Consider the following 15,049-nt stretch of genomic DNA (forward strand, 5'->3'; position numbering starts at 1 on the left):
AAGACTCCACAGCCAAGTGAGGGTGGTATTCCAACTATATTTAGGATCTGGCCTACACATAATTTGCTTCAATCTTGTCTAAGCTCCCTCTCAGCTTTTAAAAATTCTCTCTACTAAAGGCAAATCCACAGCATCTGGGCACTGTCTCAGCACGAGGAGCCAGCAGGTCTGATGTATGAGTGAAGACTTGTAAGGGCAAAGTAGAAAAGATGCTGTGGCTGCCTACTGAAGAATAGTGATTGACTGATTGATTGAGTGACTGATTGATTGATTGATTAATTTAGTGGTGACTTTAGTGGTAGTTGCTGAGGTTGGGGCAGCATTTGAGGTCATGGTTGTGGGTGCTGGTGTAGCACCCAGCAGGCAGAGTCCTGCTGATCACTCAGCAACAGCATCCCCCAAAGAGCTTGCAAGTCATGTCCCTGAGATACAAACCCAACTTTGTAGGCATTATTTACAGACAGACCCCTGGGCTTTGCTGTCCAAGTTTGCCCATCAACCACTGGAATCAGTATGTTTATATTACTCTGAGATCAAAGCCATAATGTGGTGACCGGTGATAGGACCTGAGGGAACGGCCTGAAGTTGTGTCGGGAGGTTTAGATTGGATATTAGAAAAAAGTTCTTCACCCAGAGGGTGGCTGGGCACATGGCTGTGAAACTTGGACTTTATACAGGATCAAGATACAGGGCGTAATGCCCTTGGCAGGTCAGGATAGGATGCCAACAAATCAAAAAACATAGAGCTGCCCTGAAAATAGCTTACTGTAGTTTTCCTATAATGCTTGTCTCCAAAATGAATAATGGAATGAAGAAAAAAATTAAAAGCTTGGGGGAAAGAAAGAGTCTTCTGTGATTTTTGTGGGGTTCAACTTCAGTGACCAACCAGAGGTTTAAACAAGGGCCTGACCTGAGCCCTAGCTTCTCGTCTTACCAGAAGTGTCAGGTGCCAGTGACCCTGAAGTTCAATGGGCCATTTGTCTCCTGAGCTTGTTCTCTGAAGTCCAATAACCAGAGCTGAAGGCAGTCTTAGAAACTCTCCCACTTGCAGTAGGTGCAGATTATCTCAGGAGAAATTTTTTTGTTGCTGTGAAATGCCAGCTGCTATGAAAAGATGCAGTGGCATCACGATGATGATGGGAGAAGAAGAAAACCTTTTCTGATGGAAGGAAAAACAAAGTTCAGCTGGGAGGAGAAAATTCACCGCATGGGTCCTCTCCACCCTGGTATTTCCAAGCTATGTGATCTGAAGCACTGGCTCCACTTAGCTTGGTGGCAAAATTTATTTTGACTTGTAGGAAGCCCAGGCTTTATTACAGCTGTTTGTTAATAAAGTTTTGACTGAACATCCTGCTCTCCTTGCCACATTTTTCAGACCTTACATCTGCCAAGAAAGAAACTTGTGGTGTGTGCCTATAAGCTTGTGTTTAAGAAACTCTGCTCTGGCCTGAGTGTTGTACTGATTCCTTTGGGTTCCACCCGTTTGGCTGCAGCTCAGTTGCTCCAAGGCAAGAATACTGCAAATGTTTGTGGCCAGTAATTAACGCTTTTTTTTGTAACTTCTCCATCCTGGAGAAACTGATCTGCTGCCAGTGAGTCAGAGCATGTAGGAGGACACCTTTGTGCTACCACCGGGCTGGCAGCAGTGCAGGCAGTGACTGCTGGGGGGACTGAGGTGCTGGAAGCTGCTGCCTGGGGCTGTGCCACTGCCTCTAAGCCCTCCAGCACATCCTATGGCCTGCAGTCTGAGACACACTGAGCTGACTCCAGAAACTGAGTCTGGCCAAAGTCCCTGCAAAAGTACCGACAGGTGAGAGTTTTCTTGGCCCACCATCCTGCCAACACAGGAGTACTGCTTTTTGCTTGTCCTCTGTTTCATCCTCTCTGGCTCCCACCTCCAAGAGAATGGTTTAGTAGTCGCTAAGAGTCGTGCAGTGTCTTATTAGTGAGAAAATGTAAAGTTGCAAGACATTTTAATAACATAACGAGGCATCAGGGACCTGCTTTCACTGAGGGACACCTGGCATGTTAAATTTCATGCAGATTTTGTCTGCTTTTCCTCCAGAAACCACTGAAAGGAGTTGAGAAAGGGGAAAATAATCCCAGATCAAATAATTCTGAATGCCCAATCTTTGGCCAAGTTGTATCATATCTCTGCCCCCAGACTTGACCCAAGCTTTGAGTCAGCCAGCTAACTTTGGCGTCAAATCATCTGACTGTGGAAATCCCACAACAGTCCCAGGGAAGCTTCTCATCACTTAGGTTTCACAAGTGACATTTCAGGAGCACTAGTGACTAGGAACAAGTTTAGCAAAAAGCAAAGTACCCTTCTATGTGTTCTTTTCACCACCTGATTCAAAACCAGCCCTGGCTGGGAGCATGCAAATCTTGCTTATGACTTAGATGAAGCAACTTCTCCCCTCCAGCCACAGGCAGTTCCTTGTCACTGATGTGTCTGGCACCTTTCTGCCAGGAATGATACTCGCTCTCCCCCTTCCCAGCATGGCATGAATGTGCCAAAGCATGAAGCCAGGCCTCTCAGGCCTACAGCCAGGGACAGAGACCTCTCTCTGCCCTGTCACTGGTCTAGGTCATTCCTAGCAGACAGCTGTCCCTTTTGGGCTGTCGGGACTCTCCAGGACTCAAGGCGTAGGTCGTTGTTGATGGATGGAGCAAGAATCAGGAGTTGGCAAGGTGGGCACTAACTTGTCAGCCTCCAGTCCAGCCTGCTCCAGCACTGGGCTTGCCCTTTTAAAGGAAGCTTTCGCCCCCAGGCTCACTCTCCAGCAGCAGGGATTGTTGTTGCAGCAGCAGCTTAGCAAAGGGCCCCGTGCCAGGATGGGATGCTTTCCCTACGAGGCATTTGGCTGCCAGTAGCCCATAAGCCAGGCACCAGAGCCCACCTGAAGCCCACCGGTGCCATCCTCGTGACCCTCAGCACAGAAAAACTTTTCATCTTGAGCTGTTATTCACTCTCCAGTTTTCTGCCTTCCTGCCAAAGCCCCCAGCCCTGCAGCAAGCACCTCAGTGGAGAGGCCACAGGAAGGCTTCACCAGTTACAGCAAAGTCTCCTAAAACATTCACTTTAAAAACCCCTGGGCGAGCTTCTCACGCATGCCTGGAAAATCAGGCACAGAAGTATTTGCAAAGCACGGCCATTAAGAGACCACTGGAATTTTGTGGGCATTCTTTAAATATGTTATTTTTGTCTCTATCAACTTTTTTTTTCTTTTTTATTTTTCTAAAGGGTGCAGCCAGCACCCTTGGTCCCTCTGCTGGCATCAGCCCAAACACCAGGTCCCAGCCTCCCCCCCTGCCATTTCCTCACACTGGAACCCAACTCTTTTCTCACTCCACCACCACTCCCTGAAGTCAAATGACTTTCACCAGTGTAAAGCCAGAAGAGCAGATGGAAAAACTGGGTTGTAATGGTGATGTCTGGGTAAGGGAAGTTACACAATAATAAAAAACAGAATCAGGGGTGGCTTCTGAATCTGGTCTCACAGGTTTTACCCAGCTGTCGGTGACCCCAGTTACAGAGGATTTCAACTGACATGAAAAAAATCCAACTCCTGACTCATTTTAACTGTACAGATTCAGTTAAAATCCATAGAAGCAACATCACAGAGTTCTTCATAGTTAATTTGCAATGAGTCCCCCAGGGTATTACTTTTGCTAGAAATGCCATTAGCATTTACAATTAAGTTCACTGTGAGGCACTTCTGGTTTTAATTATATAGTGTTTATAATGCTTCTTCTGGCGCTCTCTTAGCATGGAAAAAATGAACCTAGGATGTAGAAAGATAAAAAAGCTATTAATTCCAGGGCCAGAAATGCCAGATCAGTATAGTTACAAACAGATTGCTCTCTGTAACCCAGCCCAAACAGCTGGCTTTCAGTGTTTGGATAGGAATGCACCAAAAATGACAAAAATGTCTTTATCTGAGGAAGCTAATTTTAGACACTTTTATTTTGGCCAGGCAGTACAGATACTCAGAGAAGAAATCATTAAACTTCCAATTTAAAAGCTGGTTTTGTAGGATACATTGCATGCAGTGTTTCTGCAGCAGCCTCCCTGTATGTCCATCACAGGGAGACTCTGGAGAGGCTGCTCCGCCCAACCTGGCCAACACCCAGCTGAACACACACGGGCTCCAGGGAAGTTGCATTTGCCAGTGGCTCCCACAGGGCTGTGAGAGGTGTTTGCCAGCACCCGTGGGGTCTCAGCTTCCAGACCAGCACCCACCCTACATCCTCACTCACCCTGGAGAGACAAAGGTTGGGCACTGCAGCCGGTGGGGGAGCAAAACAGGTTCCTGCCCCATGAAAGGGGAAAATCCATTTCAGAGCTTCCCACTGCCTTAAGACAGGGCTGAGGTTCTTCACAGTTTAAATTAATAAAAAGGGACCCACCTGCTCCAACATCCTCCTGGCACACAGGTGATGTGGCTCAGTCTCTGCTCTGCTCTTGAAGCTGTTCAGGGCTGAGAGACTCCAAGCCCACCGTGGTGAGGGCAGTGACCCTCCTGAAACGAGAGGACCAGGTGCTAGCTGTCAGACTGGCTCAAAAAGAGCAGGCAAGCCATACAAGTGCATGCACCACACATAGCTTTGTAAGGAGAGTGATTATAACCCAGTTAAAGAGAGATGGAAAGCACATGGCACATAAACAACTTGTTACTGGAGAGGTGCACTGAAAGATTTTTAACTGATCTAGAGCTCTGCTCTTTAAAAATTCATAGACTTCAAGTTACTCTTGCCACGTTTAAAATCACTTGGAGTTTAACAGCCTCAGCACTTGCAACCAGCTACCTACAAAATGTGGTCAGTTCAAGACCTCACGAACAACCAATTTGTTTTTGTGTAACACGTGTTCTCTTTCCATGCCCAGTCATTGCAGGAGACAGCACGACTCAAAACCAGTGGTGGTTTTAGGGAAGGGGCATTCACAGTCCTGAAGGACACCAAGTATCAACAGGATACGAACAAGGACATACATATATTTTTAAACTCAAGAAACTGGGGCTTAGAAATGCTCACTCTTTATAACAGCAACTGAAACACTGAAAATCTGCCAGCGGTTCTGCTCTCAGCAAAACTCCAAGAATCAGAGTCAGCTCCATCTGTCATGTTGTTTCCAGAGCAGATTGTGGCACAGCCCAACTCTTTGCTGTCCCTTTTGGCAGCAGCACTGGGCCTCCACCCCGAAGCGCCTCCTTCTGCTCTGATGCTGAAGGAATGACCTGGGATGGAAGCCATGGGCAGCCAAGCTGCAGTGACTGAGGCATTGCTGTGGGACACCTCTGCTGAAGTCTTTGCCTGCTAACTTGGTGTGACCTCAGATCCCTCACTTCACCTAGAGATGTCCTTACAGGCTGTCCTGCAGGGATGCTGGTCATGTGGGTGTGTAAACACATACAAGCCCAAGGACAGTAACACTGACATTTGTTGTCATCTTTTGAGGACCAGCGAGATAAAGATCATGGGGGCCTGTGAATTAGGTTTTTACTATAAAATAGAAATTTAAAATAGACATAGAATATGAAAACTTCCTGGCTGGAGCAGTTGCTAATAACCATGGTAAGGATGAGGTGCTATGGCCCCCCTGGCCTGTCTCAGCCTCCATGAGACCAGTGATGGATGGCAGTGCCTTCCCAAATTACTTGCAGCCCACAGTTCTTCTCTGTGAACAGCCAAAGAGGACACCCCTGTCTCAGCTGACTGTATGAGGTATAGCCCAATGAATGAACGTGCCAATTTTGTTATTACAGGACATCATGTTTTTTCCAGTGCTGAAGTTATTCCAAAGAACTTTTCTGCACTGAAATCCTTTGGATATTCTCTTGACGATGCAAAGTACATCAAGACTCCTGTTCAGAGATTTCCAGTGAAAGCAGTGGGCTCTGATCCTGGCATCACCTCTGGCTGAATGCCAGCACACAGCTCAAAACATCATTTTAAACTCCTGAAAAGCTGCAAAAAACATCAGCTGAAGTCACTTGGAAGCAGCCTCATGGCAGGAAGGACAAGAAATAGACATTTTTAAGTCACTTGAGATGGTGGCAAAGATGCCTTTCTGGACACTAGCTGAAGGCACAGGCTGTGGTGGAGTAAATATCCCCACACTGTGATAGGCTCCATGCTGGGACCTGAACAGGAATGCTGCTGTGGGATGAAATTGTGGCTGGCCAGTCTACCCCCAGCAGCCGCAAATAATTTCCCACACTGAGGTGTCGTGCAGAGGTGGCACCCACTGGTGTGCAATAAAGGCAAGTCTTTGCTGAAGCAGTAGAGTTTATGGAGAAACTTAAATTCAAAATACACTTGCAAACAGAAAAGGCTGCCAAACATGCCTGAGAAAGAGCTCTCTATAGCCCACAGATGTTTCAGGACACTCACATATCCCAGCTGTGTGTAGGTGGTGGCCCTTTCTCAGGGGGTGCTTCCCAGTTCTCAGCAAGGGCACTCGCCCTCATATCTCTGTGTGTTGTGTTTCTGGCAGGCAGTTGCTGCCCTGAAATGGAAATGTTTTCCTGCTTGGAAAACAGGGGCTTATTGTGCCTCCAAGTGAAAGCAGACCTGGCATTTCAGCGGTGCTCGTGCTGACAGAAAGAAAGGCAGCACATCCACAACGCCTGCCACAGTGCACATTTGGAGCCAGCTTTGGAGCTTTTCCTGGATGCAGTTTCTACTCAGAGATCTATAGCTTTTTGTTTATTTTGAACCTCCTTTGCAAACACAGCTAAACATCCTGCCCCTTGCCCAGAGGCAGTAACGAGGTTTCTCCACTAATGGTGTCCCACCAAAGGCCAGTTTTGCAGCTTTCACAGCGACCTGCAGAGTAGATCCCCTTGGGCCAGGGGGGCACTCCTGGGCTCTGGTAGTCACCCCACTGTGGAGCATCTCATCCCGGCGTGACAGCCAGCAGCGCCAGCTGGAGCAGAGGAGGGCATCGTGTGCTGCCAACGCCAGGATGTAACTGCCACGTCTAATTTTAGCCTCCAGAGCCCTGAAAGCCCTCTTGAGTTGCCACATACCTTGATAAATTGTTTAAGTCAGTGCTGCTTGGCCTAAAGGTGGCTTTCAGATGGGAAAGGCTAAGTGCTGAATGTTAAACATAATTTTTGCTGGAGCTGAAGATGTCTACCTTCAGTAGTTACCCCGGGCTTCTGAGGCTTGTAGGGACTGCAAACTAAATGAGACACAAAGAAGAGGCAAAATTGCCTGGGATATTTTGTTTTGCTGTCTCATGCAAACTTGACTGAGAAGAAATCTGTGTGTGCAGTGTATATGCAGGGTGAAAGCTAGAAGGCTGGAAATAAGGAGAAAATATTTGCAGGGTGCAGAACGTCCTTCAGGTCTGTGGTTGGACACCAGGGACAGCTGGTTCCTTCTTTAAAGAAGACCAATCGAGCCTTCAACAACCTACACAGCAAAGGGAACAATTGGTAAAAAAAGGCATTTTACAATGAGTTCTGCATTCACTGTTGCCTGCTTGGCCCTGCCACTTGGACAATATTTAGAGTTTTGAAGTCTGGCTCCCATTTGGAGGCAAAACAAGTAGTGCAAGATTGATAGGCCTTTGACATGACAAGGTTTGTTGTACTGACCACAGGGGGCTCTTCCTTAAGAGTACCACAGCCTGGTTCCCACACGGATACATATGCACCTGCCTATGTCTCCCTTCAGAGGTCCATGAAACACATGGGAAATTTTTTGCCTTCCATGTTAATGAGCAACTGGAGAAACAGAACTTTGTCATTGGGACAGAGGTGAGTCTGTGACTACGGGCAATTTTCTGTGCAGGGGCTTTGGTACCCTTTCCCAGTTAACTGTGAAATTGGATAATCCATGCATGGAGAACAAAAAGCTGGCTGTCAGTACATTCAGGGGACCAGCTGCATCACTACTGGCAATTGTGACTGAAGCCTTGTATACAAGCTGTGCTACATGTACCTAAAACACATGTATATCTCTATATAAAAATCATTATTTATATTACATATTTTCTATGAAGTATATAAGCCTACCTTAACATTCATATCAATATGCTTCTGAAGCAGTAGATTTCCATATCTCCCTTCCATATCTCTCCATCTGAGAGATGCCCAAGAGCAAAGAGACTACGGAAAGAAGAGGAATGCTGCTCAGTTAAACAATGCAGCATTAGAAAAATGATGTTAGGTCTTCATAGGTCTAAACCACAAATTCCCGCTCTTGGGGTAGTTTGGTGTTAATGCTTTTCAAGAACTGCTTGTTAATGATCAGGAAACTACTAAATTAACAACTCTGGAGAGTTAATTGACTGAACACTTTCAATCATTTATTAGGGAAGGAAATCCTTGCCTGTAAACAAAGCCAGTGTAGGGTTATTTCATGTCAGGAGCAGTAACAACACATCAAGACATTCACAAACCATGAGTTAGGGCCACTAAAATTATCAACAGGGTTTAGACTTCAAAAATAATAAATTGGGATTGATCTTTATTTGTATTTTGTTTTCTGAAGCTTTAAGGCCTGCTCTAATGCCATTTTATAGATATTCTCAGTAATCATAAAAGCTGAAACTTCCAGTAAAAATCCTGACAATTCTCACTTTCTCAGAGGCTTCTGGAGGAGATGAGATTCTATGGCACTGACAGTGCAACTGCAAAGGCTGCCAGCAAGGAAGGAGCCTTTCTGATCCAGTCTGAAATTCTGAGCAGCAGTGGAAAGATTTCTACCCCACATGAGGCAAAGAGCATCTTTTCAGTGAGCCCAAATAATGGGTCGTGTCTTTCTGGCATAAGCAGGGCAAAGGTACCATGTCTGGTGTCTCTTGGGCCATCTTAGATCCCAGGTGTGGTGTGGTAATGGGGAAATTTGCTGTGGTCCATGGAGGGAAATAGGGGCAGGGCTGCACTTGCCTTATGCAGGCATATTGTCCCTGTGCTTTGGGAACATCCCTGCATCCAGCCACAGCAGTGGGCTCCAGCTGCTGCCTACCCAGCCCCTCACACCATCCTCATCAGGATGTTTGGGGTGCAATGTGGCTGCATTCTGTCAGCAAAGCTGCTCTGTGCGTGCTGCTCTTCAAATGGGCTTTGGCATTGTGGAAGTTTTTTATACTCAAAACCAGGCATCTGTTTTTAGGAAATGCAGAAGTTAGGTTGCTGTCCTTGAGGATATGCCTTGAAGAGCATGAGGGCAGTTTAAACACAAAATCTGTACACAGCTGGGAAAGTTTCTTTCCAATGCTGTCCATAGGTGATTGATTAATCAGATTAAATGATTTTATTGGAGGTCTCTATAGGCTAAAATAATGAAGGAAAGTGTCCCTTCACCAAAAGCTGCATACAGGCAGTCTTCTTTACTCAGAAAGATTTGCCCCATAGATCATTCCTTGACATCAGTGAGCTCTATGAGACCCTCAGCTCCCCTGAAAAATGGGTCTCTTCTCCTCAGAACTTTTGGGGTGGTGATGGAGCCTTTGCTTCTCGTTCCCGATACTTAAACCCATGATAATTGTGGGACTTTATGTCTTACACTCTTCTATCATCCTGGAGGAAGGGAGCAGCACATTTGCTCCCTAGTGGGCTAGGCAAGCTGTAATGCCAGCCAGTTAAGCCAGACTTGCCGTGAAATGTTTGCAGACTGCAGAGCGAGCTGCTGAGGGAGCCGTCGCTCTCCGGCTCCTTGCAGATTCACCATCCCACACTCAATGCAGAGCTCATTTTCTTTTCCTCACACTGAGTTACATATCTTTTCCCCAGGGGTTATGCAAACTGCACAGTGACTCTCTTTCAGCCTCCCAGCCAGCCGTGCACCTGTTTTTGATCAAAATTTTTCTGCTGTAGCCCTTGTTGGCTCAGAAAAGTGCTTTGACAAGCTTGAAATTTCCTGCCTCAGGAAGGAATAACATCTCTCTAAAAGAGTGCTGTGGGTTCTGTTGGAGAGGTATTACCCATGAGTTGCAGAGAAAGCTGGACTTATTATAAGGATCAGAAACTGAAACAGCCTTTGTCATGGCAGGACAAAAGATGTCCCAGAACTCCTGGCTCCAACAACATAAGACACAACTTGGCCTGCGGCCATTGTGGCAGTTTCATTAAGACACTTCTCAATCTGTGTTTCTTGTGCTCAAAAGTTTTCCTACCCCACTTCAAGAAAATACACCATATATAATGTCCCTGTAAGGAATAAAGTCAGACAGCCTTCAGCTGAACCTGGTAGGGCAGAAAGCTAAGATGAGGCTGCAGCTGATTGTGACTCATCCACTCCCCTTTCCCCAGGGACATGAAGAAACCCTCCCAGAAATGGGAGAAATATTTATGTAACTTTCAATGCTAGAGAAAAAATCTATGAGGTTGTCAGTGTCTGTACAACAGCCCCCTTGAGTTTTGTCTCCACTCTCCTTGACCCATGTTCTGATAGAACTTTCAGTAAGCTATTTATCAGGTACATAGATAAACCAGCCATCATCATATCAACATATGGTGACAGTGACTGAGATCTACCCTATTAATTGCTGACCCCATTTCTATTTCAGTCACTTGGCATGTCCTCTAGGAAATGAATGGGATCAGTCATGATAAATCCATTTTCTCTGGCACCAGATAATCTGCTTTCAAGCTGGAGCAGATGCTGAGATGCCCATGCTGGCAGCCTGCTGCTGGATGACCAAGGGGGCTGTAGTGCAATGCAACTGCATCCCTGAAGCTTTGTGTTGGCTCCCCTTTGTACAATAAAGGGTTCTGCTACCCAGTATTGTGTCCTAAAATGCCCTGCTGATATATCACAGATATATCAGGAAGGGACCAGAAGGGGTCATCTGGTTCATCCTCCCTGCTCCAGCAGGGTCATCCTAGAGCACCTGGCACAGGATTGTGTCCAGGCAGTTCTTAGACATCTCCAGTGAGGGAGACTCCACGAATTCTCTGGGCAATGAGGTCCCACAGATTATTTCCTGGATGGATGACAGCCTTGAATTTGGGTGTTAAACCGATGTAGAAAGGCTGAGTGTCTAACAACCAGAGGAGACTGGAGAGACAGGTAAATGCTATTTGAATTACTCAAGGGTTTTGAGCCCAGATCTCGTGTTTCAGCTCTAAGCACTGGGATGTGAGGCACCATGGTGTGGTGGTTGGGATCTTCTCAGCTCCCTGTGCTGGAGCTACTCTGTTTTGCAGTGAAATTGGGCAGTTCTTTGAGAGGACAGGGATGGAGGGAGTACGTAAACATTTAAAAGTATAATTTGCTGGTGCTTCTAGTCAGACAAGGAGAATGCTTGCCATAAAACACTTAACTGTCTAGAGGCACAGAAAATGCATCCCAGCACTCAGTGCTGGGCTGAAAAGTTGGACACAGGTTTGCTCTCTGTCTCCAGCAGTGCTCAGTGCCCTGCACAGACACAGGGGGAGCTGGGGGGCTGGAAGAGCCAGGTGTGTGCCCTCAGTCAGCCTTCTGCAGGCAGGTGTGGGCTCCCACCCCCCCGAAAAGAGAAGCCAGCTCAGCTTGGACCCTGGCTGCCAGAACCCCTTCCCCAAGCCTTGCACATGCCATCACCCTCACTCAGCCCCTGGCACAGCCCTTGGCACAGCCCCACGAAACCGTGTGCATCTGAGCAAGGAGGACAGAGGAAGCCATGGGTCTGGAGCTGGAGAGCCCTCCCAGAGCAGCACGGCTGCTTTCCCTTGGGACGTTTTGTTTTCACTTTATTTGTGTCCCTGGGACCCAGCTGCTTAGCAACTGGATAAAATTGTCACAAAATGTTGGCATTGCCCCCCTCACCAGGGCAGTGGCTGGGCTGTGTCCTTGGGGGGGCTGTCTGCCAGGCGAGGTGGCCACACATCACTCATGAGGGAACGCCCATCCCTGTCCTTGTTCTACTGGGAGGCCTCTCCCAAAGTGTGAGGGAATTTGGCCCTTGTGCATGGCAAACACTACACTGCAGGTAAGGCATGTAGGCAGCTCCATCTCTCCCTGGGGGCAAATGAAACATGGACACTTTTTGGATCTGTGGATAAATGCTTTTTCCTCTCTGAAGGACCAGGAAATAAAGCCCACTTGAAGTAGTCCAGTGAAGTACCTGAAAAGGAAAATATTCACCATTTCTGCTGTATACTTGGGGGAGATGGGGATGAATGCACTTACTTTGGTTCAGGGCCTTTTAAATCAAAAAAAAGAAAAAATGGCAATGAAGAGTTGTGGCTACATATTCCTTGGGCCAGAAGAACAGGCATGTGTCCAATGCCTGCTGCTATCTTTGCCCTGTTTGAGTCCTCTGCCTCTGTGGATAATACTCAAAGAGGTATCCAGGCTGCCCAGGAGGCCAAATCCTGCTCAGTGGAGCTCACTTCCCTTGAGGAGTCATGCAAAGGGCAAAGGATGAAAAGAAGAGATTTTAGGAGAACAATTTATAAGAGGACCTTATAAGTGCCTGATGTGCAAAAGATAGTTGCTGGCAATTGCTGACATCTTGTGTGTTTACCTCAATCAGCAAGTATTTATAATTAATTTTTAAAATGCTGAAGTTCCAGCTTTACTGGGAACACTGCAAACTGCCCTCAGCACTCTGATGTGCTTCCAAAATGTACACTGCCACAAGTCAAAAAGAACAAAGACTCACATGTTTCAGGGAGGAGGTTGGGGATAGTGGAGAGATAATTCAGTTCAAATGAAAAATGACTCTCATGTTCCCCATTAATATTGCTATTAGCAGACAGGCAGGGCTTCCCAGCATGAGCCATTCTTGCTAACAAGGTCTGTGTGCAACACATTAGGGAATGTACCTCTCACAGCTTTCAGAGCACTGTAAGGGATTGGCCATAGCTCCTGCAATGGTACAGGGCCAAACATACCTGCATCTCATCTCATGTCAGAGAAGACAGCAAGATCTAGCTTTAGCTTCAAGATCCTTGATTGAAAAAAAAGAAGACCAGCAAGCCCAGACTCCTGCTTCTGGGCAGAGTTGCCCTCCTGCTCCAACAGCAGGTGGGTGCAGTGCTGAGAAGGATGATTGTGTTCAGGTGGGGCTGTGAAATCAAACGTCTCACTCTCCCACTCAGTCACTCACACAAAGCAGCGTAATAGGACACAAAAAAACCCACCTTACCAGGGATTATATAATCCTCCATCTTCAGATGCACTTACTGCCAAAGTTACTCTTCCCTTTTTAAGGTGGGCCTTGCTCCAGTGCAGAAAGGAAATGGTCTAGCACACAGGACAAGGGGGAGCAATTACTGTTTTTCCCCTTGATGTTGGCAAGGCTTTCAGCACTGGCATCTGTAATATCCTTACAGCCAAAGTGGTGAGACAGGGACTGTGCTGCAACAGAGTCTGAGTGGCCATGGACCAGCCCGGTTGTACCTACAAGTTCTCTTGTGCTGAACTCCCTTATGTGCCCTCTGCTGTGGCTGTGGGTGTTGTGTCAGCCCCAAGGCAGAACTGGGACTGGGCTCTCTGCAGAGAGCTGGCTGGCCAAGAAAGAGGCTGATCCCTAAAGAACTCAGATGTAATCTCTCAAGCTCCTTGTGGTACAGTGGGCAACTGCTCCGAGTGGGCAGAAAACTCCCCAGGGTGTTTTTTCTTAAATGCGTGAATTTTGTTTCAAAAGCAGAGGAGATTTTTGCCTGTACCTCATTGCTCCCATCTTTATTTACCATTTTCACATAGCAATCCTGACTTCTCAAGACAGTATCAGCTCTTTGGAGAAGAACAGAAAGCTACACTGGTAATGCCAGGTACTGAGACATCTCTTTTCCTCTGCATAACTTGTGAACAATGGTATATTACAACAAATATCCACATCTAAGCTTGTACAGTAAACTAGTTAAGGATCTGTGATTTGGGGGTTTTTTGTTTGTTTCAAGTATGCGGCTGAATGTTTATAGGACAGTCTAGATTTTAATCCAAACTTTCACAAATTTAGACAGCTGTCTCTGGTGCTGTAAAAGGGCATACATACATCAGCACATCTGAAAATCAATACACCTCATGGGGCTGAGTACTTCAGTTAATCAAATACTGCGACCATCAGCTTTTGCTCAGCTTCTAGCTAGCTCCAGAGTATTTTCTGCATAGTTACAAGATTATAACTGCTAGAAGAAAAGGAAGTTGCTATTTTAAACACCATGATCTCTATGTTTTTTCATTGTTTGAGCTTCACCTTTATTGAAGCTTGATTTTCCTTTCTGAATTGCTCATTAGGTCTAAATCTAGAGAAAACAAAATCCTGTCTATCTCAGTGATCCTAGACAGCAGGGAATGCAAGGCTAGTCTAGGGCCATCTGTTTCACTGCAAGAAAGGTTTTCGAAAACAAATCCAGACAGTTGATTCATTATAGAATAGACATAAGTTATGAGGATAATCATGGAAACAAATCCTATGAAGACATCTTAAGTCCCCAGCTGCTATTACTGTTATTTTTTAAGTCAGCATTGGCTACCCACATCACATGAATAATACTGTATAAGTCACAGATGCAAAATAGCAATAGCTGCAGAGATCAGGACCATACCAATTTAGTAACATTTAGTTATTTTAAACCGATTATAGTTATTCTTCTGGAGCATGGTTGGTGTGGGACACAATTTCGGATGGTCTGGAGTAAAACATCCTCATGCAGGAGCTCACTGTCTCAGAGACCACGTGTTTCTCTGAAGATGATGACAAATTGTGTGCAACTCTGAAGAGATGGGCCTATAGGACACTCTTTGGCTACACAGCAAAGTGTGAAGCAGAGGAACTTTGTTGGTAGCAGAGGAAGGACTAAGAAAAGGGGAGATGCAATATTTTTTCCCTAAAGTATATCTGTGATGAATGTCAAACCTTTGCTTAAGCATCTTTCTAAGGAACCCTGGACCTGGGACCTCTGTCACAACTATTAAGAAGTGAATTTTCACCCATAGATTCCCTAGTCTTTCTTTGTCCACAGTTCACCAGACTGCAATTCATGTGGCTGTGACAGGGTACTTGTCATGTAGCCACACATTATGCCTGGAAATAAATTTCAAACTGAACAAGTTTTATGCAACCTTGTATTTTCAAAAGCACCTTATAGTAATCGGT

The sequence above is a fragment of the Coloeus monedula genome (genome assembly GCF_965178545.1).
Source record: "Coloeus monedula genome assembly, chromosome: 2".
NCBI lineage: Eukaryota > Metazoa > Chordata > Aves > Passeriformes > Corvidae > Coloeus > Coloeus monedula.